Here is a 6,000-nt window from a genome sequence, read left to right as displayed (position 1 = left end):
TAATTTCTCCAATAAACTGTTTCTAGTAAAAGTAGTGTTGGAGGGAGAGAACAGTCCCTGCATCTCTTGCTGAAGGGATCTGGTGCCCTGAGTACATGCCAGTCCATTTAATACAGTGACCTGTCTCCATTTACTGAATTGATTTGGCATATGAATGTTTACACTGCTGAGTGTATTTAAACTAATGGCTGCTAAAGCAGCTTATGTGACTTTTTAATCTAGCTTTTCCATAGAGTCATTTGTGGAATGACTGTTTGAAAGGGAAACAGACAAGAAATTGGGGCAAAACTTACGCTGACAGACACAGAAAATGGGATGATGTGGCCACAGCAGTTACACAGGCAGATTTGTGGCTCATTCATTACCATCAGACTGTTTCCCACAGCTGAGCTTTTCTACAGGCCAGCTGACCAGAGGCACAGCCTGCTGCCTGTGAGCAGACCTCAGGCAAGCCCTGGACAGCCTGCACTTTATAAAATTAATTTCATCCTCTGAAGCAGAAAATACAAATTCCTCTTTCTCCCCAAGGAAAGGGGCTGGTGGAGAAAGTGACCAGTTAAGAAAGGCCCAGCTGGGTGCCTCATACCCCTGTGCTCTCAAGGGTTTTGACTTAATGATCTCAAAGATCTTTTCCAACCTAGCTGATTTTGTGATTCACACAGCTGTTTATAGGATTCTGTGTGAATTACAGTGACCCTCAAAGGTTGCCACAGATAATTCTGTGTGACTATCATTAAGCACTGAGGCAGAAGGACCATTGGTGACTAAAAGATGGTTTCAAGGGCCTGCTGTAATGTACAGAGACTGGCTCTGATCACAGATTACCTGATTTATTGAGCAGGTATAATATTCTGTGTCACTGTATAGTAGAAGTCTCTTTGTGGCATTTTCCCTTAGAGAACATAATACTGATCTCTCACAAAACACTGAGATCTGTTGATCTGTTAGCAAATATATACGTATCATACTATTTTCCTTTTCAAAGTCTTCCAAACCTTTTTATAGTAATTAAGCATGCTACATCAAAAATCAAATCTGTGCAAAATCATACTGACCCCCAGTATGTCAGACAACTCATCCTGTTTCAGCATATGATAGAAAAAGTGAATCAAGGGACAGAAAACAGTCTTTGCAAGAACAATAATTAGATTTATTTCTCCTAATTCCTTGCACATGATCTTCTGATTTGCACTGCACTTATCTACCCACCACACTGCAGCCCTGCAGACAACACAGGACCAGCCTAGGTGTTCTAGGTATAACTCCTTCACAGGCCCTCTTGTAGGCACATTGCCACTGCTGTTTTAAGTATGACCAATAAGTTGACATAATATTCATTTTAAAATGAGTGTTGTCTAAACCTGCTATTCTGACACTGAGACATCCTTACTTGGTACAAACTTGGTACAAACACTGCTTCAAAATTAGAGACAACAAAACCAAAAAACTCCTGCAAGAGGATTTGTGCCTCAAACATCTCCACTTGCAGTGCTCCCACAGAGCCAGGAGCTGGGGCTGCTCTCACAATCACAAATCCCTGGTGGCTGTCCCACTGCACTCACAACTCTGCTCAGAGCAGAGGGTTGGTAATCCAAGAGACAGAAATAGGAAAATGAGATGGGAAGGGACACATAACACAATTATAGTTCCCATCTTTAGTTTCCCAAAGGAAACCCTATTCCATTAGTGTGACTCCAAAGGTGAAGAGTCAGTTCCCATCACCTGTCACAGAGAGAAAAGAAGAAGTCACCTTTGAGTACTCTCATCCTGTGGATAATCATATTAGCTCCTCCTGACAGCTGCTGCAAATCTGAGAAGCAGGAGGAGCAGATGCAGCATGATGTGGCCAGCCCAGCTCCTTAGGAAAGCCACTCCTGCATGGTTGAAGCCATGCTCTGAGCAGGGCTTTCCCCTTTTCTGGGTATCCCACCTCCCCACAGCAATGCCAGCACCCGACTTTTGCTGCAGCATCCAAAACTTCAGGAGGAAATGGCATGAGCTCCTTAAACCACAAGATTCACCTGGCAGTGGATTTCTGAGTGATTATCACATACCTCGCCTTTTCCCCGGACTTCAATCACCTGAGAAGAGTGATAATCCCCAAAACACACGCCCTAGCGTGTCTTATCTGCGACAGAAATTACAGCGATGCATAAACGATGAGTTGTGCTTCCCACCTGCGGGTGGATCTGGCATGAATCCCAGGAGCCAACTCATGTCCTCAGCCGGGTCAAGTGTGGAAATCGCCTATCTCCTTTCACCACTGCCAGCTCAAAGGCACACCACAAGGTCATCTCCAAACACAGCTCATCAAGTATTTGCTGACTAGGTACTTGGATTCACAGCTGGGAAATGGAAGGTCATTCAGCACTGTGCCTCTTCTCAAAAAATAGTATTACTTGGAGGAAAGCTGCTGAACGTGGATCGTCAGTCCCAAACTAACAACACAACGTGGCAGAAAGCCAAGCAGTGAGAAGGGAAAGCCACAGGACCCTGTCATAATTGTATCTTCAGTTTCAGAAATTGCTTTGATGTTCTCTCAACAGGGGATAGCTTCCATTTCCCTCAGTCTTTGCTGAAGTTTTAGTAGAAACATTGGCTGTTTCTGCAGGATTTTTAATTAGAAGTGGACTATACGATTTCCTGCAGAAATCAGGGTGTCCTCCCTCAGCACCCATTCAGACTGTATGACAAGAGAGAAGAAAGACCAGGACCAAAGAGGTGCCTGAAAATAGAGAAAATATTCCTTGGAAAAAGGCGAAGACCCAGAGGTGCATTAAGGCTGTAGTTACAGAACAGTGCAAACCTCTAAAAGCCTGGCTGGGTCCCCCATTCAGCACCTTGTCTAAGGAGCCTTCCATAGCTCAGCTTGTCATTTATTTTAGACTTCCAGGATAGAGCTGAGTGTGACAACGTGGGGGAACATTCATGATCCGGTCTCCTCAGGCCAGTGGCCACTGACAGCACTTCATTGCAGCTTAATCAGCTCCAAGAGCCCAAACAGCAGCTGCCATTTGCTTTGTGCTCTTGCATAAATGCTGCGGATTTTACTCTGAAATCTGGGTTTGACAAACCGGGATAAATAAAGATAGCTGATGGTGATACCCAGGCATCTGAGCAGGCTACCCTTAATGGAAAAGAATTCTGCCAGGAAGAAATTTGTTTCTTATATTTTTAAGATTTATGTTTTTGTTTGCTGTTCACCAAATAAATAATTTGAACAATATTAACCTCCTACGTTGTAACCCATCTTCACTGACATAATGCATTACTGGAATTACAATGGCAAGAAATAAGGAAAAAAAAAAAAAGAGAGACAATGTCACAAGTGAATTAAATTAATATTTGACCCACTGATCATAAACCACAGTGTACACATCCTCAGAGAGAGGAAGCCTTTATTAGGATCCTCATGAAGTGTTTAGAGAGTACAAAACTAAGACTTCCTCCTGCAAAATGCCTGTTGAAGCCAATAACTTTAACATAGCTCCTAAGTGAGGAAAAAGTTGCTAAATGTTCTATCAAGCATGAAGATACCAACATTTGTCAAGGAATGTTTTACTTTTTGTGTTAAAAAAGTACTTTTTATGTATTTCTTAATTCTTTCAAATACTTCTACCACTACATACATACCATTACCCTATACATGATCTAGTGAAATATATGACATTTATTTTTTAAAAATTTAAACATGTAAAACTGACATCATTAGCTGTATGATTCGATATTTCAGAAAATCAAATATCAAATCAGATAGCTAATGTCTGTGTGCAGAATTCAGTGTCAGCACACACCAGCCAAGAACAACACTTGCTAATGCAGCAAATCAGGGTTTACAGTAATAAGTAACAGAGAACGAAGTTTATATATCAAACCCCTTAAGAAACAAGAGGAAACATTAAATAAGTGCACTCCGTCATCCTGAAGGTAGAATTAATTTTTTTTGTATGCCCCAATAACTAAATTCCTTCTCACTTCAGAAAAACATGGTTTTTACATGCAAAAGGTGGCATCAGATCTTCGTGAAAGGAATGAAAAGGCAGAAGTGGCTCCATAGATCAAGCATGAAAATAAAATAATCTTTCCAAAAAAATACATGCAGACATATTGTCAATAATAACAGAAATACTCCCTAGAAAATATAAATGAGTTACAGTAAATAGAGGTAACCCCATGCCCTGTCAGGCTGCATCTCCTGTAGCAACTGGCATATGTGTAAAGTGAAATTAGATTCTATCAAATAATGCTTCTCCATCTGCTGACACTCTGCACCTTCTGTGTTCTTTCTCCTTTGTCATTAAAGACTTCCTTAAAGGCTAGGCACCAGATAAAGAGATGTGGGGCTGAGCTGAAGAAGAGAAGGGCTTTTTCCCCCAAAACACACGCTACCTTTGCACCCCCTACCGGGGAAACAGCCACGAGCAATCAGCCTGCAGAGTCTCACCACAGAGATCTTCCCCCATCACCCAAATGTGAACACAGAGGAACGGCTTTCATCTTAAATACGTCATTCCTTCTAACCATGTCATATATCTTATTTATCTTTATTATTTTTACCTTATTTACTTATTACTTTATTTATAAAAATCCTTTATTTACCACATTCTTGCAAGGTAACTCAGTTTTGTTTATTTGTGGGGTTTTTTTGTTTGTGGGGTTTTGGGGGGGTGTGGTTTTTTGTTTTGTTTTTGTGGTTTGTTTGTTGTTGTTTGGTTGGGGGTTTTTTGTGAGGAACGAGTCCTCTTATGCTGAGTAGAAAGGCCATTTAAATTAAATTTAAAAAAAAAAAAAAAAAAGCCCTAGTAACAATATACAATATATCACTAAATAATATGTCCAGAAGACAAACAGTTGCTAGCTACTTAAAATCGGACCTTTGCTATTGATACACAGAAATGGCAGTAGCAGATTTTCTGTAGTGAGACTGGCAAGCCCTTTTCCTGAACCTTCACTCTCTAAGGTAAGCAGCAGGTCACAATATAATATCTTTTGTTCTTATCTTCATTATATTTTTACTAATATAAACAGTAACCCAAGGGAAAATTTTCATGTCACTTGGTATAAGAACACGTTTAAACAAAATTATCCAAGAAAGCCACCAAAGAAGTTAGGTATTTGTTATCCCAGTTTATCAAAGACAGCAATAATCTCTTTAGGAGCAGCACTGCTGTTACATTTACAACCAGAAGGTGGCATTGAACGGCCACAAATCTGCTCCCAGTGTCCTTAACTGCTGCCTGCCGGAGCCGAGCAGGGAAGGGTCCTGGGCGACTCACACAGCGTAAACCTGAAATTTAGGTTCCCACTCGCATAAACTCCCTGGAACTGGAGCGATGTAGTCAATAACTAATGTAGTCATCAAAAAAATAAAATCATTAAAAAAAAAAAAAAAAAAAAAAAAAAAAGAACACCCACAGCTTTATTTCTTCTCTCCTGTCTCTTCCCTTTGTGCTACCAACCCATATCTGCTCTGGTTTTTTTGAAGTCCACTGAAGCCATAGGACTCAGAAGGACCCCACACCCGTTAGTGTCTGCAATACTCTCATGTGGAGCAGAGGAGGACGATCTCAAAATCTCGGCAGAATTTCAGAGGAACAGGCTCCCATGATCCTTACCCATCATCTCCAAGGACAAAGGTCACACTAGAGAAACCAGCTGAGGTTTCCCGCAATCTGAAAGGCACGCTGCCACCCTGCCTCTCCTACAGCGTTTCTGTGCAACTCCAGGGATGCACGTCTATCGGTGAGCCAGGCAGCAGCTTGGCAGGTTTGACTTTGGACCAAATCCTCTCAGGAGCTGGTGCACAGACAGGAGCCGTGCACGAGTGCAAGGGAAAGCTGCCCAGCGCAACTGCGTGCACATCGAAAGCATCTCACATGGTTGTAGGCTCGGGAAAAAAAAATCCACACATGCACACCTGCACACCGACAGCAGAGAGAGCCTCAGAGCCCCGGGTTTCCTGCACGCGGTTCAGCGGAGCAGGAGCTCGATTCCCTCCCG

The sequence above is a fragment of the Onychostruthus taczanowskii genome, unplaced genomic scaffold (assembly GCF_017590055.1).
Source record: "Onychostruthus taczanowskii isolate IOZ18803 unplaced genomic scaffold, ASM1759005v1 scaffold22, whole genome shotgun sequence".
Taxonomy (NCBI): Eukaryota; Metazoa; Chordata; class Aves; order Passeriformes; family Passeridae; genus Onychostruthus; species Onychostruthus taczanowskii.
This window is presented reverse-complemented; position numbering follows the sequence as displayed.